This window comes from Phocoena phocoena, chromosome 7, assembly GCF_963924675.1.
Source record: "Phocoena phocoena chromosome 7, mPhoPho1.1, whole genome shotgun sequence".
NCBI classification, from domain to species: Eukaryota; Metazoa; Chordata; class Mammalia; order Artiodactyla; family Phocoenidae; genus Phocoena; species Phocoena phocoena.
In genome coordinates, this window is record NC_089225.1 from 51,099,008 (window position 1) to 51,123,011 (window position 24,004).

At 38.2% G+C, this 24,004-nt stretch overlaps 1 pseudogene; it reads right to left on the minus strand.

Annotated features, from left to right (window-relative positions):
* Window positions 1–1,387: 1,387 nt before the first annotated feature.
* On the minus strand, window positions 1,388–6,260 carry LOC136125371 (lathosterol oxidase pseudogene; annotated as a pseudogene).
* Window positions 6,261–24,004: the final 17,744 nt, after the last annotated feature.

The following is a 24,004-nucleotide window of genomic DNA, read 5'->3' on the forward strand; positions in this document are numbered from 1 at the left end:
CTTCTTTCTTTCCCATTTTTCTTATCTGATTTCTGTGGCTAGGACTTCCAATACTATGCTGAATAAAAGTGGGGAGAGTGGATATTCTTGTCTTGTTCCTGATCTTAGAGGAAATGCTTTCACCTTTTTATCAGGGTATGATGTTGGCTGTGGACTTCTCATATATGGCCTTTATTGCATTGAGGTGTGTTAACTCTTCACAAAGTGGGTATAAAGGATTAATCATAAATGAATGTTGAATTTTGTCAAAGGCTTTTTCTGCATCCATTGAGATGATCATATTATTTTTATTCAATTTTTTAAACAGTCATAATCAACTTTTATTTTTACATAAATAGATTATAGAATATCTTTGCAAACCATGTTTTCCCAACATATTTGTTGTAACACATGACATTTCTTTATAAAAGTATTTGTTAAATCTTTTTGTAGAGGAAATGGGGAAAAGTGAAGAAAGAGGAGGGAAAATAAGATTTCAAAACTAATCTTCAGTGATAGGCCTAAATATTTGGCAACTATTTCTTTTTATAGAAAATCACAGGATTGTAACTTTGAAACATAAATGCATCAATTTAATTAAAAAGTCAGTAGGATCAAATATATTATTTGGGCGTCAAATTTCCCTTTCTAAATATATTCAGTCACATAATTTTACACTTATTAAATAATGGTTTAAAACTAACCATCAAAATCTTTAAATAATCCCAGATCTGGATTAAATCATGGTAGTATTAATATTTTCTAAAATTCCAATTTATTTGTTCATCAGTAAAATGTAATATTTGACAGCGTCTCCAGAAAATAAGTTTTCTATGTGTAGGAAGACGATAATTTTATACCACCTGCTATTAATCAGGCCACTGAGCTGCTAATACATTATATAACAATTTTTTTCACACCAGTGTTTCCACTTGAACAAAATACTACAAGTCGTCATTATCATACAAATACTGAATACTTAGTCATTCCTGAAACAACGAACAATCTTTATAGTAATATTTCTTTGTTGTGGTGTTTAGTCTTGATACTATTAAGCACAATGAATTTTACTTAATGAATATGGATGAATTAAGGCAAAAGGGCATAACCTAGTCCCCTTGATAATTTATCCTCTGTCTTTTAAAAAATCATTGTTCAAGCTATTCAAATTACAGATCTGCTGGCTAGAAAGACACAATTTGTCCCTTAGACCACCGTCCATTATTTCAAGCATGAGGTTAAAATCTTGGTATTCAGGACATGTTCCCTTGACCTAGCATTATGATCATTACTCAGCTATACCCACAATACTGATTTTCAAATGATACTATTCACTTGCTATGCCTCTTGGCTGTATGTATGTAGATTATTTTTCTTGACCAAAAATATTTAATAATTGGGCAATAATCTACTCAGTCTTTGTACACTCTACATTGAATAATTTTTCATTTTTACAACCATTTCCTGCATGGCTCTTGCTCTCTTCTTCTGTCATCTTCACATGACTAATTGGTCCATTCCCTTCAAAGGAGGAGGGATTTTTGAAGGAGCCTCCAACTCTATCCCACAATGTGAAATACTGTCCATAGTTATGGTCAAAGAGCATGTGGTGGTCTGTATGATGAGCTGAGCCATTAATAAATGGCCTTAAGATTTGGGGAACATGAAAGTCACCATCATGAATGGAAATTGTCCAGATATTGACCAAGACATACAAACCTAAATAAACTACCGTGTGTAAGGGGAAAATAAAAAGGTATATGTGGCAAGGCAGACTCTGAAGGACGCCAGCCAGATGGTGAAAAGCATGACTTGTAAATGGAGTCAGAATCTTCCAGGTGTGATGTTTGTGTAAGCACTTACATACAAGTCTATGATGAAGACCTCTGTGAATCCAGTAGATCAGCATGTCAGTGAAAAAGAGAAAGAGCAGGATAACAGCAATGAGTCAAAACCAGCCATATGGAAACTCTTTATGCTGTCATACAATTTGCTGTAACCTCTGTCAGGAACAGTGAAACTCTGGGGATGCTGATCCATGGCATTGACTGGACAGAATGCATAATCTCTTGATAAACTTGATTCTTGAAAAATTGTGAGTGTTTCATTAATGAATGATCATAGAAAATAATAACTCAGTGTTGCAAAGAAGAAATAAAGGTTATATGCACTGAGATTTGTTATAATCAGGAGACTGATAGCTTGTCGGAAGATGTCATCCTGTGGCCATGTGGCCAAATATATATATGGTGTAAAAAAACAATTGGGTACAAGATCCGTCTTAGGCCCTAGAGAGGGTCCACTGCCAGCCACCAGTTTGGTTCCTGCAGGGCTTCAGCTGCTCTGGCTAGTCTTTTATTCAATTTTTTATGTGGTATGTCACATGAGTTGTAGATATTGAACCATTCTTGCATTCTTGGGATAAATCCCATTTGATCATATTGTATGATCCTTCTAATATATTGTTGGATTCAGTTTGTTAATTTGTTGAGGATTTTTGCATCTATGTTCATCAGTGATATTAGACAGTAACTTTCTTTTTGTGTGATATCTTTGTCTGGTTTTGGTATCAGGGTGATGCTAGCCTCATAGAAAAAGTTTGGAAGTGTTCCTTCCTCTGCGATTTTTTGGAATAGTTTGAGAAGGATAGGTATTAACTCTTCTCTAAATGTTTGATAGAAGACATCTGTTTAGCCATCTAGTCCTGGACTTTTGTTTGTTGGGAGTTTTTTTTTTTCTTTATTACTGATTCAGTTTTATTACTGATAATTGGTCTGTTCATATTTTTCTTTTTCTTTCTGGTTCAGTATTGGGAGATTGTACATTTCCAGGAATCTATTTCTTCTATATATTGCCCATTTTATTGACATATAGTTGTTCACAGTAATCTCTTGTGATCCTTTATATTTCTGTGGTGTCAGTTATAACTTCTCCTCTTTCATTTCTAACTTTATTGATTTGGGGCCCCTTCCTTTTTTTCTTGATGAGTTTGGCTAAAGGTTTATCAGGTTTGTTTAGCTTTTCAAAGAACCAACTCATTTTTATTTTTTTAATTTTTATTTTATGTTGGATATAGTTGAATAACAATGTTGTTTCAGGTGTACTGCAAAGTGATTCAGTTATATATATACATGTTTCTATTCTGTTTCCAATTCTTTTCCGATTTAGGTTGTTACAGAATATTGAGCAGAGTTCCCTGTGCTATACAGTAGGTCCTTGTTGGTCATCTATTTTAAATATAGCAGTGTGTACATGTCAATCCCAAACTCCCAGTCTAACCCTCCTCCTCACCCTTCCCCCTTGGTAACCATAAGTTTGTTCTCTAAGTCTGTAAATCTGTTTCTGTTTTGTAAATATGTTCATTTATATCATTTTTTTAAGATACTGCTTATAAGCGATATTATGCAATATTTGTCTTTCTCTGACTTACTTCACTTAGTATGATAATCGCCAGGTCCATCCATGTTGCTGCAAATGGCATTATTTCATTCTTTTTAATGGCTGAGTAATATTACATTGTGTTTATGTACCACAGCTTCTTTATCCATTCATCTGTCGGTGGACATTTAGGTTGCTTCTTTGTCTTGGCTATCGTAAACAGTGCTGCAATGAACACTGGGGTGCCTGTATCCTTTCAAACCATGTTTTTCTCTGGATATATGCCCAGGAGTGGGATTGCAGGATCATATGGTAGCTCTATTTTTATTTTTTTAAGGAACCAAAGAACCAACTCTTAGTTTCATTGATCTTATTGTTTTTTAGTCTCTATTTCATTTATTTCTGCTCTGATATTTATGATTTTTTTTTTCCTTCTGCTAACTTTGGGTTTTGTTTGTTCTTTTTCTAGTTAGTTTAGATGTAAGGTTAGGTCGTTTGAGATTTTTCTTATTTCCTAATATAGGCTTGTATCGCTATAAACTTGCCTCTTAGAACTGCTTTTCTGATCTGTGTCCCACAGATTTTGGATTTCTTTTTAATTTCATTTGTCTCCAGCTATTTTTTGATTTTTTTCTTCTTTGATTTCTTCAGTGCTCCATTGGTTGTTCAGTAGCATGTTGTTTAGCTTCCATTTGTTTTTTGCAATTTTTTTTCCTTGTAGTTGATTTCTAGTCTCATAGTATTGTGGTCGGAAAGATGCTTTATATGATTTCAGTTTTCTTAAATTTACTGAGACTTGTTTTTGCGCCCTAGCATGTTATTTATCCCGGAGAATGTTCCATGTGCAATTGAAAAACTGCATTCAGCTGCTTTTGGTTGGAATGGTCTGTATAGATCTATTAAATCCACGTGGTCTAATGTGGCATATAAGGCCAGTGTTTGTTTCCTTATTGATTTTTTTCTTTTTTTGGTCTGAATGATCTGTCCACTGTAAGTGGGACGGTAAAGTCCCCTACAATTATTGTTACTGCCAATTTATCCCTTTAGGTCTGTTAATATTTTATGTATTTAGGTGCTCCTATGTTGGCTGCATATATACTTGTAATTGTTATATCTCATTGTATTGATCCTTTAATCATTATGTAATGTCCTTCTTTGTCTCTTGTTACAGTCTTTGTTTTAAAGTCTATTTTGTCTGATAAGTATTGCTACCCCAGCATTCTTTTGATTTCCATTTGCATGAAATACCTTTTTCCATCCCTTTGCTTTCAGTCTGTATGTCTTTAGATCTGAGGTGAGTTTCTTGTAGGCAGCACATATATGGGTCTTGTCTTTGTATCCATTCAGCCACTCTTTCCTTTGATTGAAGCCTTTAGTCCATTTAAAGTAATTATTGATAAGCATGTACTTATTACCATTTTGCTCATTGTTTGGGGGTTGTTCTTTTTTGTCTGTTTCTTCTTTTGTTCTCTTCCCTTGTGATTTGATGACTACGGTACCTCTAGCGTTATGTTTGGATTCCTTTATCTTTTCTGTATTATAGATTTTTGGTATGTGATTACCATGAGGTTTAATACACACATGATTATTTTAAATTGCATATCTCTCAATTTCAAAGGCCTTTTAACAACCCTGCATTTTTACTCCCCTCCCTCCATGAATGTTTTTGACATAATATTTTACATCTTTCTGTTTTGTTTTGGTTTTTTCTTGGCCACGCTGCATGCAGCTTGCGGGATCTTAGTTCCCCAACCAGGGGTTGAACCCAGGCTCCAGCAGTGAACACGCGGAGTCCTAACCACTGGACCACCAGGGAATTCCCGACATCATTTTGTCTTGTGTATTCCTTAACTACTTATTGCAGATGTGTAGGTGATGTTTACTGCTTTTGTCTCTTAACTTTCCTACTAGCTTTGTATGTGGTTAATTTATAACCTTTTACTGTATATTTGCCTTTACCAATGGGCTTTTTCCTTTGTAATTTTCATGTTTCTAGTTGTGTCCTTTTTTTTTTTTGCCTAGAGAAGTCCCTTTAATATTTCTTATAAAGCTGATTTAGTAGTGATGAACTCTTTTAGCTTTATCTTGCCTGTAAAACTTTGATCTCTCCTTCAAGTCTTAAAGTCTGGCTGGGTAGAGTATTCTTGGTTGTAGGTTTTTCCTTTTCATTACTTTAAATATATCATGCCACTCCCTTCTGGAGTACTGAGTTTGTGATGAAAAGTCATCTGATAGCCTTATGGGAGTTCCCTTATATATAACTTGGTTGCTTTTCCCTGCTGCTGTTAATAGTCTGTCTTTATCTTTAATTTTTTACAATTTTTGACAATGTGTCTTTGTATGGTCCTCTTTGGCTTGATTCTGTTTGGGACTCTCTCTGCTTTCTGGACCTGAATGCCTATTTCCTTCCCTAGGTTAGGGAAGTTTTCAGCTATTATGTCTTCAAATATATTCTCTGCGCCTCTCTTTTTTCTTTCTGGGACCCCTACAGCGCAAGTGTTAGTACGCTTGATGTTGTCCCAAAGGTCTCTTAAGCTGTCCTCATTTCTTTTTATTCTTTTTTCTTTTTTCTGTTTGGCTTCAGTGATTTCCATTACTCCCTCTTCCAGCTCACTGATCCATTCCTCTGTATCATTTAATCTACTGTGGATTCCTTCTAGTGTACTTCTCATTTCAGTTATTGTATTATTCATCTCTGTTTTGTTCTTTATATTTTCTAACTCTGTTTAAAAACTTCTAACTTCTCACTCTGTTCATCCATTCTTCTCTCAAGCTCTTTGATCTTTTGTGATCATTACCTTGAACTCTCTATTGAGTAGATTGCCTATTTCCACTTCACTTAGTTGTTGCTCTGGGGTTTTAGCTTGTTCCTTCGTTTGAAACATGTTCCTCTGTTGCCTCATTTTGCCTAATTGCTGTTTTTATTTCTATGTATCTGGTAGGTTTACATTTCCTGACCTCGGAGAAGTGGCCTTTCATAGGAGACATCCTATAAAAAGGATGTATGTAGCTGGTAGGCTACATACCAGCTGCACACTCCCCTCTGGTCACCAGAGGTATATGCTCTACGGATATCCCTGGGCTACATGGGTCCTTCTCTTTTGGCAGAGTAACTACTGTGGGTGGTCTGGTAGGTGTCACTGACCTCCAGTCCAGTTGGTTTTCAGGACTTATCTCATGCTGAGGCTTCCAGCTTCTGGTTCTAGGTTTGGGAAGTTTTCAGCTGTTATTACTTTAAATATACGTTCTGTCCTTTTCTATTTTCTCCTTCTGGAAATCCCATAATGTGAATATTGTTTTTTCATTTGTGTCCTATATGTCCTTTAGGCTTTCTTCATCTTTTTTATTTTTCTTTTTGTTCCTCTGATAAGGTAATTGCAAATTCCTTATCCTCTCTTTCACTAGTTCTGCATTTTCAAGTTTGCTTTTTAAACTTTTTATTGTATTCTTCAGTTATTATATTTTTCAACTGTAGGGTTTCTGTTAGGTTTTTTTTAATGGTTTCTACTTCTTTGCCCAGCTTCTTGTTTTGTTCATGCATTTTTTTTCTTACTTTGCTTAGTTGTCTGTCTGCATATTCTTATAGTTCGCAAAAAATAAAAAAGGTCACGAAGAACCTAGGGGTAAGACAGGAATAAAGACACAGACCTACTAGAGAATGGACTTGAGGATATGGGGAGGGGGAAGGGTAAGCCAGGACAAAGTGAGAGAGTGGCATGGACATATATACACTACCAAACGTAAAATAGATAGCTAGTGGGAAGCAGCCGCATAGCACAGGGAGATCAGCTCGGTGCTTTGTGACCACCTAGAGGGGTGGGATAGGGAGGGCGGGAGGGAGGGAGACGCAAGAGGAGAGAGATATGGGAACGTATGTATAACTGATTCACTTTGTTATAAAGCAGAAACTAGCACACCATTGTAAAGCAATTATACTCCAATAAAGATGTTAAAAAAAACAAAAAAAGGATTATTCTGAATTCTTTGAAAGTTCATAGATCTCCATTTCTTTAGCATCAGTTGTTGGAGCTTGTTTCCTTTGATGTCATGTTTACATGATTTTTTGTGACCCTTGAATCCTTATGTCATTATCTGCACATTTGAGTAATTAGACATTACAGGTTTGCATTGACAGAGACAGATTTTCACTAGTCAGCTCAGTTTGGGTTGTGGGTGTGTCTGCTGGTAATATTCTTGGGCAGGTGGGACCTGCTATTATGGTTTATTTGGGGGCAAGGCAACTGTTCAGGCTCTTTGGGGATGGGGATCTATTAGTTGAGTACTGCTGGCTTGGTTCTCAAGTGAGGTTATAGAATGGGCTCCATGTTTGCCTGGATTCTCTGGTCAGGCTTTCTAGATTGTTCGGACTGACTACTATATTCAGTAGTAGATAGGGCTATAAATTAGCTTCCTTGCTATGGCAGGGCAGTAGGATGGGGCCCAGGGCCTCTAACACACATTGTTTGGAGACCCATGTCAGGCAAGAATGTACACTTAATTCCCTGGTCAGGTTAGGTCATCAGTTTTGTCCTGCAGACAGGGAAAGCCATGAGCTATGCTCTCTGTTCAAGTGTCAGTGTAAACAGGCCTGTTGGATGGGCTACACTGCATCCCATGTGCTCTAGTTAGGTTCCTGGTCAGGCAGGCTGAAGGCAATGAGTGGTATTCAGCAATGAGTGGGGCTATGAATTTGTTTCCCTGCCCAGGAGCGTTGGAATAGCAGCTCTAAAACTGGTAAAGCTCTTTATTTGTTGCCTTAAGCCAACCCATGCCCCAAGTTCCCTGGCCAAAAAGGGCCACTGGCTCTGCTCTGCACATTATTGGCTATGCCTCCCAGTCCCTTAGCTCAAACATTGCTGGGTTATGCAGGCTCCAGGTGTTCTCACCAGCCCTTCTTGACAGATGGGACTAGGAAACACCTTCTACAGCAGGTAGGGCTGCTGTGTTTCCATTCCCTTGTCTGGTGGAAGAGAGAGGGGCCACTCCAGGCCTCTCCAGTTTTTTCCAAGCAGGCTTTCTGGTTGCGAGGGGTTGAGCCACCCTCAGCCTTGGCTATGAGTGAATCCTCTGTCTGGGCGTAGTGGAAGAACTCCCTGTATTGGCTTTGCTCTGTGGGCAGTTGGCTCCCACTCACCTCTCAGCTAGAGCAGTGCTAGGCTACCCAGCTCCTAGGTGCTCTTACCAACCCCTCTGGCCAGATGGGGTCAGGCAACACTCTCCCCAGTGAGTGGGGCTATGACTCGGTTTTTTTCATGGGTGTAGGCAAACCAGACTGTAAGAATGGTAAAATTCCTCATTTGAGGACCTAGAGGCAGGCAGATCTGCCTCCCAGTGGGTTCCCTGGTCAGAGTGGACCACCAGCTTGGGTCTACAGGTGATCAAAGTTGCTGGTTGATAATGAGCTCCATCTGCCAAGATCCGAGTGCTGGTTGTTGCGTGTCCCCTCCCCCTTCTCTATCATAGTTTCAGATTCCCAGTGATTCCCTTGCAGTCCGCAAGGGGGAGACCAGAGTAGGGGCTCCCACAAAGTGACCCGCAGTGTTGGGAGAGAGGGTTGAAACCCCTGTGCTCTTTTCCCATTGGAGGAATCAAAGGCACTAGGGAGACTTCTCAGTAGGGTGCTGTGCTGGCCCGAGAGAGAGGCAATGCAGTCACGTGTAACTGCTTCTCTTATCCTTCTAATGCGGTGTGTCTTGGTCTCTGTGGTGGAGGAGGGTGCTTCAGCCTCACCCCCATGTTCTAGGATTCCCTTAGTGCTGTCTTGCTCATGAAGAGTTGTTGTTCTTCTTGTGACGGGGAGCACAGTCAGGGATGACCTATGTCGCCCTCTTGATGCCTTCGCTCTCCAGGTATATAGCCTGCAGCCCTCTCCATGTGAAGCTTATGGCACTGAGCAGCAGAGAAGAATGTATGTTTCCTGTGGGCAGCTGATTGCCCAGGTGGGAGGAAGAGGTGGGGTCCACACCACTCTTCTTGTCACAGGGCTTGATAAGAAGACAAAGATGAAGGGAATTCTCAGTCTGAAAGCTGACTCCACGCTCTAATGGGGGAAATTTCTAGTGTAAAACAACTATCTTGAAATCCTCTCTCTAGACAGCGCCAAGAGACCCAGATACCCTTCCTGGTTCCTCTGTGGGGATAGTGTAATGAAGTGAGGAAGCACGTGCATGTTAGCTCAGCCACTAATTTGGGCTCTGATTCTGCCCCTTCCTTATTTTGGGAGCCTGGGCAGATATCCAATGAGATATTTGTTTCATCTGTAGAACAAAGATAACGCCCATCTCTAGGGAGCGATCATGAGGACCAAATGCAACCTTACATATACAGTGCTTGACAAGGAGTGCACATTCCGTAAATGGTAGCTGTTACTATTATTTATTGTAGAAGACGTTTAATCCAGAAGAATCTGCAGAGGAATTTCCAGCTTTTCTGTAAAGACGCCCCTCCCTTTGACTCACAGGGACACAATGCCTTGAGAGTCAATAGCTTTCTCCTCCTATCCTTTCTTGTTTTCTCAAATCTCAAATTGCACTACAAATAATCATTTGGTATCCAGGAAAGATGGGAGGAAAATGATTTCATTAAGCTTCTGCAGCCTTAGAATATGAATAACTTTAATGGCCACAAACTTTTAAGCTTGAGTTCAATGCACCACTGCTTATACCAACCCCACACAGTCCCTCAACCATTATCCCAAAGTTGTTTGGTTCAGATCTTTGATTGGGTCTGAAACCCCTGGACACTACAGACTGATGTGTTGACTCTGAAAACAGCCTGACCGTCAGCAATCTAACAGTCATAAAACACCCATAGAGTGATGTTTGTGTAGGCTATAATGTTTATGTTATTCATGGCAGCCAAATAAATTATAGAAGTGCCACAATGTTGGGCGGTGAAATCTGGATAGCTAATCAGCTGGACCAGCCTGTAGAGAGCTGCAAGGGAAACATAGAACCATTCTTTCTAGATGAAGCAAATCTGATAAGCATTTTTAGCCTCTTGGCAAGAGACACAGTGAGAGATCCAGGAAACCAAATGACCATCCCTGTTCCCGTTTATTCCTTTAAACAAGCTCCTGCTGGGCACATTTTGGGAAGTAGGCTCTACTTGGCCAACAGAACTTATTGATTTAAGGGAAGAGGTCATTGATCTAAACAAACTTTTCTTCGAGGGATTTTGAAAAGATCATCACAGAAACTAAACATTAATATGTAAATGTGGATTCCCATCCCTAGAGGCTGAGTCCTATTATACTGCCTTAAACCTACCCACTTTGGTGCCCACCGAGGACTTCCAAACTCCCTAAAGTCATTGTGTTCCAAAATGTCCTAGCTCCCTCTACCATTCTTGTCCTCATCAGGAAGCTGGTCTCCATTAGAAACTGGGAGAGAGTGACTGAACTCAAACTGATTCACAATAATGTGTTAGTAACTGACAGTCCTTAGCACGAACACCACAGTGTTTGCATTTTAAAAGATAATATCCCTTATATGGAATCTAAAAAAGAGAAAAAATGGTTCTGAAGAACCTATGGGCAGGATAGGAATAAAGACCCAGACGTAGAGAATGGACTTGAGGACACGGGGAGGGGGAAGGGTAAGCTGGGACGAAGTGAGAGAGTGGCATGGACATATATACACTACCAAACGTAAAATAGATAGCTAGTGGGAAGCAGCCACCTAGCACAGGGAGATCAGCTCGGTGCTTTGTGACCACCTACAGTGGTGGGATAGGGAGGGTGGGAGGGTGACACAAGAGGGAGGAGATATGGGGATATATGTGTATGTATAGCTGATTCACTTTGTTATAAAGCAGAAACTAACACACCATTGTAAAGCAATTATACTCCAATAAAGATGTTAAAAAAGATAATATCCCTTATGTCAAATAAATCTATAATTGGTAAAATTTCAGGCTGAGTGGAAAGAGAACATAAAAAGCTCCAGATGGAGCTCCCTTGGTTAGCTTCTCTGAGCTGTTGCTGTTGTTTCACAGCTTTTCCTAAGTTTTTTCTTAAGAATTCATTCATTTATTCATCAACAATTATTTGCGAACCTATAATATCCTCATTACTGTTCTGGGAGTTTTAAATGCATTAGTAAACAAAGATCTTTAACCTTGGAAGGCAGAATGAGAGAATATATACTAGACCTAATAAGTACATTTTATAGACTGTTAGAGGGTGGTACGTGCTTTGGGGAAAAAAAGTAGCAGAGCAAGGGGGATTAAGAGTGCCAGGTAATTGGGTTGAAGGTTGTAATTTTAAATGTGGAGTTCGGGGAGGCCTCATTGAGAAAGTAACATTTATGCAAAGACTTAGAGAAGAAGAGAGAATTAGCCAAGGGAGTCTGGGAGAACCCTGTCTCTGAAGGAATGGATAAAGCAGTGCCTGGTGTGTTAAAGGAACAAATAGCAGGGAGGCCAATGTGGCTGAAGTCAAGAGAGCATAGAGGAGGATAGTAAGAGATGAGGTCATAGAGATGATGGGAGCCATCATCTTCAGGCAACTGAAGGATCCTTAGCTCTCCACTTCTACTCCCAGGACAGCAAAGGGGTCTTTGGAACAAAACATGAATGGGGAAAGGGAGACAGAGGATTCAACTTGTATGGAAGAATTTTTTTTGTAGACCAGTAACTATCTTCTCAAGATCAGTAGAAGGTAATAAGAGCTTTATATCCATATAAGAAAAGGAAGTTGAAAAAATATTGAAATCGACACTTTCATCCTCATGTGTTCTGAGCTAGGTGGACAAAATGCTGCTCTTTGAATAATGTGTTTGAGGAAAAAGTCATCACAGATGAGTACTTGGCTCTCTTTCCTCATTTTGGACTGGCTTTGGTCAATGGGCTCCTTTGAGGTTGGCTTTCCAAATATGGCCACCTCATCGTCATCAGCTGCAAACTCAAGGATAAGGAATGAATTCAAAGCCTCAACAGTCTTCAACACAGAACATGGGTGTAGAGAACCTTCCCTTGCTCAGTCATTGCTGAAAAATTAATCGTTTCTCTGCAACTAAAAGCTTCAAGGTGATTTGGTGAAACTTTATCAAATTACGTCCCTGTGTACTTATGTGCTTATTCCAGACCAGGAGTTTCTGGGGGTCATATTTTGGGTATCACCTTACATTTAACGTATTCTCTCTGATTAAAACCTTCAAAAACACAAACCCTGGCCCACTCAGAAAACTGTCTGGTCTCCTATTTTCAAGCTCTTTCTCCTTTAATAATAAGGGAAATTCTTTTTATGTAGAGTATAAGAAATACAGTGCTGGGAGTTAGAAAGCTTGGGTTCCAAGGATGATTGCCAGGAGATTAGATTAGATGATTCCGAAGTCCTGTGATCTTTTAAGAAGTATATTCAATGAGTCTAAATTTGAGAGAATTGGTATAAGTCAGCCATGACATTCATTCATTCAACAATTATTGCATAATTACGCTAAGTCTTGTGTGTAAAGTTGTTAATAAAATAGGCATGAGGCTCTTGCTTTCATGGCTTAGCTCACTTCATAAGTGCCTAATTAGTCAGGGCTGTCTGAATTGCTGTGTTGGAAAATACTGAGGCTCGATGAAGATAACTGTGATTGATTAGCCATGTCTACCATGAGCAAATGCAAAGTCTCCTTGTACAAATGGAGCCCAGACACTGATGATACTCTTTTTCAGATGCAATCCCAAACTATTTCCTGAAATTTACAGAGCTCTACCATATAGAGCCCAACATTATATCATTGTTTTAAAACCAGTCTCCTATCTTCCTGATGAAGGGAAAGAGCTATATACAGGAGACAGAAGTGATTTAGACTCAAAGATCATCTTTGTATGGTAGTGAGCATTGTCCAGGTGATACTTCAAGGAGAAGTTTAACCTTATTCAGTATAAATATCCCTGCTTGTTCTGAGAAGTTCAAGAAATACTTGACTGATCTCCCAAAGTGGCTCTAGTGATGGACAAGTCAACTCTTTCTCTTTTAACCCACACTGAAGTATCATTTTATGTTTCACAGTTCTGGCTGATCTTTTTAGCAATTTGCTACTTCAATTCTACTTATCTGTCAATCACTCTTAGATTCATTTTGCACAGCTGACTGGTGTTATCACAGTCTTCCTTATACTAATGCATTTAATGGTTGTGTGGCTTTGAAAGGCTGCCAACATAGAGGAACAGCTGAAAATGCTACTTCCCAGCCAGACTGTCCTTTTCTTGATCAGCCTGCAACTACCATTTGTACTTTTTATAGCTTGGATTCTTTGCTGGTCTGACTGCAGTCATTGGTTTTCAACAATATATTTCTCCTGATGGACTTTTTTTTTTGGATTTTCCAACACATATTGAGTGTAAATTGTACCAGACAATTTAATATTACAAGCTTCAGTTGAAACAGCCCCTGTAAGAAACTTATAATCTACTGGATTGAAAGGCTATCAAATAACATTTTAAGCAATACAGGGAAAATGCAGATTTAACTGAGAGGCAAAGTGATGTGGTAGGAAGATACAGGCAATTTCAAATTCTGGCACTGCCGTTTACTAGCTGTTGACCTTGGATAAGTTACTTGACTTCTCTGAATTTCATTTATCTGTAAATTGGACATAGGCATACCTACTTGGCATAGTTATAAGATGAAGATATAATATGTATGAAAAGCACCTAGAATATAGTTACTTGGGTTACTATTTTAGGTAATGGTAACTATTTTTAATAATTTTAATATTAACTATTCAGAGAACAAACATGTTAGAAATATTAGGAATATGCAATTTCAAGACTTTGGTTTTGACTTAGATCCTGGGATCAGTAAGGATGCCATGGCTGTTGTTATTCAGGGTTGGCAGGGTGTGTGGTTGGGATCATTTGTTAGGTGTCTCCCTCCCTGCCCCTCCTTCCACCATACGTCCTGCCTCTTTTCCTGTAAGGGGAACTCTGTGGAGAAAGAAAGGGCTTGGAGGAATGGCCCCTGCGGAGTGCTGTGTGCTTAGGGTATAGCTCCAGAAATGTAGATATTTAAAATATTTTAAGACCATGTCCACTGGCTAATATAACATTCAGAGAAAATACTTATGAAGATAAAGTGCCCAGAGCTGAGTGATGCTTCCTGCAGCCTGAAGATTGTGCTGTCTCCTTCCCACCCATCAGCTCTGAAGAGGGTCTGGGTGAAGAATCAAAAAGCATTAAAGCTGCGTTGTAGAACAATGACCCTCCACCTCTTTTTTTGCTCCCCAGCTTTATGGAGGTGTAATTGACAAATAAAAATTGTGTATATTTAAGGGGTACAACTTGACGTTTTTGATATACACATACGTCATGAAATAATCACCACAATCAACTTCATTAACATACCATCCTTGTAACTTCCAGTAGGTGAGTCCTGACTCCCTACACGACTCTTTGCTGTAACAAAAGATCCTAATTAGCTGATTAGAATGTTGAAAACCCAATTCCACCAACAGCTCAACTGTTACAGCTGAATGGATGGCCAGTTCAGTCAAGCAGCAAGTGGTTTATTCGTTCCTCGCCTCAATTAGGTCCCTAGAATGTTCAAAGTTAATGATTAACTAATTAATTCCCCTCAATCTAAAATTGAGTAGGTGGCACAGTGGTTAAGAATCTGCCTGCCAATGCAGAGGACACAGGTTCGAGCCCTGGTCCGGGAAGATCCCACATGCCGCAGAGCAACTAAGCCCATGCGCCACAACTACTGAGCCTGCACTCTAGAGCTCACAAGCCACAACTACTGAGCCCTCATGCAACAACTCCTGAAGCCCGGCGCCTAGGGCCTGTGCTCTGCAACGAGAGAAGCCACCGCAATGAGAAAAGCCTGCGCACCGCAATGAAGCGTAGCCCCCACTCACCACAACTAGAGAAAGCCCATGTGCAGCAACGAAGACCCAACACAGCCAAAAATAAATAAATAAACAAATAAATAAATAAAATTGAGTAGACTGAGGCTTAGTGGAATAGAACTTGGGTGAGGTCATGCTGACAGTCAGCAACAAAGCCTGAGCAGAAACCATTTTGGTTTTGATATTTTATTAATGTAAAAAGAATGTAATTTGTTTTCTTATTTTGGATTTTTAAAGACTTTAAGATAAAGAATCAAACTGAAACTGTCCCTTCTCAAACAACTATTTCTGATTCTTTGCTCCTGGGAAAATTACTTACCTTCCTGGATTTGGAAGCCACATCACAAAAGGTTCTGATGAATGTAAAAGTTAGTTATAGTACAAATCATGAATGTAAATCAAGTGCAACATCTATGGCTCAGGGGCAGAATTACCAGGAATAATCTTTAGGTCCCTTTGTGTGACTCAGTACCTAATTTTCCATGAATGATTTTGCACACAAAACTTAAGAGTTTCCTACTCCAAAGTGTATACACTTCAGGACCCACAAAATCTGAATTTGCCTTTAGGCATTTCTCTAAGGGATATAGTGAGAATGCTTTGGAGTCAGACAGACTTGGGTTCAACTCCCCTCTGTCACTTACTACCTGGCTGACCTTGGAGAGATTACTGAACATCTTGGTACATTTATTTCCTCATTTATAAAAGTCAGATAATGAAACTGATTTCCTAGAGCTCTTGCATGGCTTAAGCAAGGTAAGGTGGGAAAACTCTTTGGTTTAGTGCCTGGGCCAGAGCAAACCTGCAATAAAGGCGCTTTTGTATTATGTAGGGAGGTTGTCTGATATAGCGATGAAGAAAGTGGGCTTTAGAACCAGATATACCTCTATTCAAATTCCTGCTTTATATTCCAATACTTACTGTATTATCTTGGGCAACTTAGTATTTCTGAGCCTTAGTGTTCTCATCTTTAAGATGGGGTATTAAAACCTAATCAATAGAGTTGTTTAAGAAGTGAGATGTTTTAAATTAAGTTTAATCAATAGAGTTGTTTAAGATTATGATTAACATACAGTATTTTTCTCTGTCTGACTTATTTCACTAAAACCTAATCAATAGTTGTTTAAGATTAAGTGAGATGATGTAAAGTGCTTATCAGAGTGATTGCTTTTGGCTGCAAGTAACATCAAGAACAAACATTTAAAATAGCTTAAAACAGTAGGTGTTAACTTTGTGGCTACAGCCCACAATAAAAAATAGATCTTATATTGTTTCTCAGTGTACAAATGCACTTTATCACAGGACTAATGTGTGAATCAAATTTGAGTATATGACCAAGCTTCATACAATATTCTAGAATGGGAAAATAAGAGTGTGGAATCCGAATTAAGGCTTTCTCCAAAATATGCAAGAATAGCATTGGCAACCCAGTATGTGATATGCTTACTTATATTTTTATTGAAGTATAGTTGATTTACAATATTAGTTTCAGGTGTAAAACATAGTGATTCAATATTTTTATAGGTTGTACTCCATTTAAAGTCATTATAAAATATTGGCTGTATTCCCTGTGCTGTACAACATATCTTTGTAGCTTATTTTAGTTTATACATAGTATTTATTTGTACCTCTTAATCCCCTACCCCTATTTTGCTCCTCCTGCCTTCTTTCTCCCCAGTGGTAACCACTAGTTTGTTCCCTATATCTGTGAGTCTATTTCTGTTTTGTTATATTCATTCATCTGTTTTATTCTTTAGATTCCGTATATAAGTAATAACATACAGTATCTGTCTTTCTCTGTCTGACTTATTTCACTAAGCATAATACCCTCCAGATGCATCTGTGTTATTGCAAATGCCATATCCATGTTGCAAATGGCAAAATTTTCACTCTTTTTCATGGCTGAGTAATATTCCGTTTATCCATTCAACTATTGATGGACACTTAGGTTGCTTCCATATCTTGGCTATTTCTAAATAATGCTGCTATGGACACGTATCTTTTCAAATTAGTGTTTTTATTTTCTTTGGATATGCATCCAGGAGTGGAACTGCTGAATCATATGTTAGTTCTATTTTTAGTTTTCTGAGGAACCTCCATGTTGTTTTCCATAGTGGATGCACAAATTTATAGTCCCACCAATGGTATATTAAGGTTCCCTTTTCTCCACATACTCACCAAAATTTGTAATTTGTAGACTTTTGGATGATGGCCACTCTGATGGCTGTGAGGTGATATCACATTGTGATTTTGATTTGAATTTCTCTGACTAGCAATGTTGAGCATCTTTACATGTACCTGTTGCCCATCTGTATATCTTCTTTAGAAAAATGTCGATTCTGGTCTTTTGCCCACTTTTAATTTTTTTTTTTTTAATATTTAGTTGTATGGGCTCTTTATATATAGTTTGGATATTACTTTGGAAATTTTTCTCTCATTCACTAGGTTGTCTTTTCATTTTGTTGATGGTTTCTTTTGCTGTGCAAAAGCTCTCAAGTTTAACAAGGTCCCGTTTATTTGTTTTTGCTTTTGTTTCCTTCACCTTAAAAAGAGATCCAGAAATATTACTGTTTATGTCAAAGATTGTTCTATGTTTTTTTCTAGGAGTTTTATGGTTCCTGGTCTTACATTTAGGTCTTTAATCCATTTTGAGTTTATTTTTGTATATGATGTGAGAAAATGTAATTTCATTCTTTTACACATAGCTGTCCAGTTTTCCCAGCACCACTGTCTTTTCTCCATTGAATATTCTTGCTTCCTTTGTTGTAGATTGACCTTAAGTGTGTGGGTTTATTTCTGGGCTCTCTATCCTATCCCCTTGATCTATGTGTCTGTTTTTGTGCCAACACCATACTGTTTCAATTACTGTAGCTTTGTAGTGTAGTCTGAAGTCTGGGAGTGTGATACCTCCAGTTTTGTTCTTTTTCTCAAGATTTCTTTGGATATTTGTGGTCTTTTGTGGTTCCATATAAATTTTAGGATTATTTTCTCTAGTTCTGTGAAAAATGTCCTGGGCATTTTAATAGATATAGCATTAAATCTGTAATTTGCTTTGGGTAGTATGAACATTTAACAATATTAATTCTTCCAATCAATGAACACAAAATATCTTTCCATTTCTTTGTACCATCTTCAACTTCTGTCACTAATGTTTTATAATTTTCAGAGCATAGGCCTTTCACTTCCTTGGTTAAGTATATTCCTAGGTATTTTATTTTTTTCATGTGATTTCAAACTGGACTGTTTTTTTGCTTTCTCTGGAAGTTCATTATTAGTGTATAGAAAAACAACAGATTTCTATATGTCAATCTTGTATCCTGCAACTTCACTGAATTCATTTATTCTAATAGTTTTTTTGTGGCGACTTTAGGGTTTTTTTATATAGAGTATCATGTCATCTGCAAATAGTGACAGTTTTACTTACTTTCCAATTTGGATGCCTTTTATTTCTTTTTTTCCTGCCTGAGTGCTCTTATATTGAATAAAAGTGACGAGTAGACATCCTTTTCTTGTTCCTGATCTTAGAGAAAAAGCTTTCAGCTTTCCACCTTGAGTATGATGTTACCTGTAGGCTTGTCTTTTATGGCCTTTGTTATGTTAAGATATGTTCCCACTATACCCACTTTGTTGAGAGTTTTTATCATAAATGGATGTTGAACTTGGTCAAATGCTTTTTCTGCATCAACTGAAATGATCATATGATTTTAATCCTTTGTTAATGTGGGTGTGTCACATTGACTGGTTTGTGGAGGTTGAACCTTCCTTGTATCCTTGGGATAAATCCAACTTGATAATGGTGTATGAGCCTTTTAATGTATTGTTTAATTCAGTTTGCTTAATATTTCTTTGAGGACTTTTGCATCTATGTTCATCAGGAATATTTACCTGTAATTTTCTTTTTTTGTGGCATTCTTATCTGGTTTTGGTATCAGGGTAATGCTGGCCTCATAAAATGTGTTTGGAAGAGTTTGAGAAAGATTGGTATTCTTTTCTGAATGTTTGGTACAATTCCTCTGTGAAGCCATCTGGTCCTGGACTTGTGTTTGCTGTGAGTTTTTGTAAAATTACAAATTCAATTTCATTACTATTAATTGATCTGTTCAGATTGTCTATTTCTTCCTGATGTAATCTTGGAAGATTGTATGGTTCTAGAAATCTACCCATTTTTTTCCTAGGTTATCCAATTTGTTGGCATATAACTGTTTGTAGTATTCTTATTTTTTTGGTATCTTTGTGATATTTTCTCTTTTTCCTCTTTTATTTCTTAACTTACTTGGATCCTCTCTGTTTTACTTGATAAGCCTTATCAATTTTGTTTGTCTTAAAAAAAAAAACCCAAAAAACACAGCTCTTGGTTTCACCGATCTTTTCTTTTCTTTTTTTTTTTTGTCTCTGTATTATTTAGTTTCTCTTTGAAATTTATTATTTTCTTTCTGGTGACTTGGGGCTTTGTTCTTTTATACATTATTTTAGATGTTAGGTTGTTTATTTCTAATTTTTCTTGTTTCTTGAAGTAGGCCTGTTATCACTATAAACGTCCCTCTTAGAACTGCTTTTGCTGCACCCCAAAGATTTTGGAAAGTTGTGCTTTTACTTTCATTTGTCTTGAGGTATTTTCTTATTTCCTCTTTGATTTCTTCATTTACCCACTAGTGTTTGTTTGTTTGTTTTTGAAGTATAGTTGATTTACAATGTTGTGTTAGTTTCAGGTGTATAGCAAAGTGAATCAGTTATACATATACATACATCCACTCATTTTTAGATTCTTTTCCCAAATAGGCCATTACAGAGTATTGAGTAGAGTTCCCTGTGCTATACAGTAGGTCCTTATTAGTTTATCTATTTTAGTAGCATGTTGTTTAGTCTTGATGTGTTTGTGTTTTCCCCATTTTTCTTCCTGTAATTGAGTTTTAGTTTCATACCACTGTGGTCAGGAAAAAACTGTTTGATAGAATTTCTATCGTCTTAAATTTATTGAGACTGGTTTTGTAGCATAGGATGTGATATGTCCTGGAGAACATTCCAAATGCACTTGAAAAGAATGTGTATTCTGTTGTTTTTGGATATAATGTCCTATAAATATCTACTGAGTCCAACTGGTCTAATGTGTCATTTAAAACTACTGTTTCCATATTGCTTTTCTGTTTGGTTGATCTATCCATTGATGTAAGTGGGGTATTAAAAATCTCTACAATTATTGTCAATTTCTCCCTTTATGTCTGTTAACATTTGCTTTATATATTTAGGTACTCCTATAGTAGGTGCATATATATTAACAAATGTTTCATCCCCTTCTTGTATTGATCCCTTTATTATTATATAATGCCCTTCTTTGTCTTTTGTTGTAGACTCTGTTGTAAAGTCTGCTTTACCTGATATGAGTATTGCTGACACAGCTTTCTTGTCATTTCCGTTTGCATGAAATATATTTTTCCATCTTCTCACTTGCAGTCTGTGTGTGCCTTTAGCTCTGAAGTGACTCTCTGGTAAGCAGCATATACATGTATTTTGTCTTTTAATCTCGTCAGCCATTCTATGTCTTTTCCTCATTTTACAAATTTTATTTTTGAATTTTAGTTTTTATACAGCAGGTTCTTCTTAAGCAGCATATACATGTATTTTGTCTTTTAATCTCGTCAGCCGTTCTATGTCTTTTTTCCTCATTTTACAAATTTTATTTTTGAATTTTAGTTTTTATACAGCAGGTTCTTCTTAGTTATCTATTTTATACATATTAGTGTATATATGTCAATCCCAATCTCCCAATTAATCCCATCCTCCCCCACTTTCTCCCTTGGTATCCATACGTTTGTTCTCTATGTCTGTGTCTCTATTTCTGCTTTGTAAATAAGATCATCTATACCAATTTTTTCAGATTCCACATATACACGTTAATATACAATATTTGTTTTTCTGAGTTACTTCACTTGGTCTGACAGTCTCTATGTTCATCCACGTCTCTAAAAATGACCCAGTTTTGTTCCTTTTTATGGCTAATATTCCATTGTATATATGTGCCACATCATCTTTACCATTCATCTGTTGATGGACATTTAGGTTGCTTCCATGTCCTGGCTATTGTAAATAGAGCTGCAATGAACATTGGGGTGCATATGTCTTTTTGAATTATAGTTTTCTCTGCATATATGCCCAGTAGTGGGATTTCTGGGTCCTATGGTAGTTCTAGTTTTAGTTTTTTAAGGAATCTCCATACTGTTCTCCATAGTGGCTGTATTAAAATGATTATTGACACATATGTACTTATTGCCATTTTGTTAATTGTTTCCTGGTTGTTTTATAGTTCTTCTCTGTTCTTTTTCTTTTTCTTCCTTTGTGGTTTGATAATTTTCTTTAATGGTATCTTAGTGTTCATTTCTCTTTAGGTTTTGTGTATCTATTGTAAGTTTTTGATTTGTGATTATTATGGAATTCATACATGTTGACCTATACCTATATCTATTTGTTTTAAACTGGTAGTCATTTAATTTCAAATACTTTCTAAAAGATCTGTTTTTTACTCCCCTCCCCCCCCATTTTGTGTTTTGGATGTCATATTTCATATCTTTATGTTTTAATTGTTTGTTGTAGTTATACTTGATTTTACAATTCTTTGTTTTTCAGTCTTTGTACTAGCTTTTTAAAGTGGTTGATCCACAGCCATTACTATGTGCTTGCCTTTACTAGTGGGAATTTTCCTTTCCTATAGATTCTAACTTCTTGTTATATAGCCTTTTCTTTTCTACTTAGAGAAGACCCTTGAAAATTTCTTTTAGGGTTGGTGTAGTACAATGAGCTCTATCTCTCCTTCAATTCTGAATGATAATCTTGCTGAGGAGATTATCCTAGGTTGTTGGTTTTTCCCTTTCCACATTTTAAACATGTCACGCCATTCCCGTCTGGTCTGCAATGTTTCTGCAGAAAAATCATCTCATAGACTTATGGGGGTTCCCTTGTATGTGACTTGTTGCTTTTCTATTGCTGTCTTAAGAATTCTCTTTTTAACTTTTGCCATTTTAATTTTGATGCCTAGGTGTGGATCTATTTGGATTCATCTTGTTTGGGACTCTCTCTGCTTCCTGTAGCTGGATGTACTTCCTTCTTCAGATTCAGGAACTTTTCAGCCATAATTTCACTGAATACATTTTCAACCCCTTTTTCTCTCTCTTCTCCTTCTGGGACCCCTATAATGCAAATGTTGGTACACATGATGTTGTCCCAGAGTTTCCTTAAACTGATTTCATTTTTAAATTTTGTTTTCTTTTTGCAATCCTGATTGGGTGATTTCCAGTATTTTATCTTCCAGATCACTTATATGTTCTTCTGTATCAGTTGGTTTGCTGTTAATTCCTTCTAGTGTGTTTTTCCCTTCAGTTATCATATACTTCAGTTCTGATTGGTTCTTTTTTTATTTTCTAGTTCCTTGTTATAATTCACACTGGGTTCATCTATTCTTTTCCCTAGTTCAGTTAGCATCTTATTATTAATGCTGTGAACTCTTTATCCAGTAAATCATTTATCTGTTTCATTCATTTAAAAAAAAATTTTTTTTTTGGCTGCACTGGGTCTTTGTTGCTGTGCGCGGGCTTTCTCCAGTTGTGGTGAGCGGGGGCTACTCTTTGTTGCAGTGCGTGGGCTTCTCATTGCAGTGGCTTATTGTAGGCATGCGGGCTCAGTAGTTTTGGCTCGCCGGCTCTAGAGCACAGGCTCAGTAGTTGTGGCACATGGGCTTAGCTGCTCCACGGCATGTGGGATCTTCCCAGATCAGGGCTTGAACTCATGTCCCCCGTGTTGGCCAGTGGATTCTTAACCACTGTGCCACCAGGGAAGCCCCAATCTCTGTTCCATTCATTTTTTTCAGGTTTTTTTCTTTCTTGTTCTTTTATTTGAAACAAACTCCTCTGTCTTCTCATTTTGCTTATCTTTCTCTGTCTCTATGAAATTAGATGAAACAGTTACCTATCCTAGTCCTGACGGGGTGTCCTTGTGTGGGAGTATCCTTATGCAGTCTGCATGTGCCCAGTGGCTTTTGTGGGTGAGCTGGATCTGAAGTGAGCATAAGTCACATTCCTCTTACAGGTGTGCTGGCAGCTATCACCTTGCTAGGAAGTGGAACTTGGAGATGGCAGAGATGGGGGAGGGCTAGAGCTAGAGCCAGGTGTGACAGGGGGTTTCTCCTCTGCCCAGTGGCCAACATCACCCTATCGAGGGAGGGGGCGGGTCTAAAGTTGCTGGAGCAGAAGCCCTGAGGGTCAGGTAATGTTCCCTCTAAGTGTGTGCTCTCTTCCCTCCCAGCATGGGCACCTTTGCCCTGCAGGGGAGCATTGCGGGAGTAGGTGTCCCGTGCAGGCCAGGGTGTGAGCTGGGGTGTTCCATTGCTTTTACTGTTCCACACCAGTCAAAGCTCCAGATCATTCCCAATCTGCTGCCTCTGCAAGTGCCAGTGATGGCCATCCTCACCCTGTTCAGATACAGTGCTGGGTCCAAGCTGGTTCCATCCTCCACGACTGCATACTCTGCTCAGCAGCGGCAGCCTTTGCCTTAGCGGGGAGCTGTGTTGTGGAGCAAGAGGGGCCACAGTGTGCACTGGGGTGGTCCCGGCACCAGAGCACTGATCTTTCACCCCTGTGAACACCAGGATGGATGCCTTGCCAGGTCTGAGCAGACTCTGTCCCTGACAGCTATGCACTTAGCTACAGCAGCCTTTGCCCTAGTGTGGAGCTGCTCTGCAGAGCAAGAGGGGCCACGGTGGGTGCTCAGCTTGGCCTTGGGCCTGCAATGGGGCAGTTGCAGAATACCAGCCAACATCC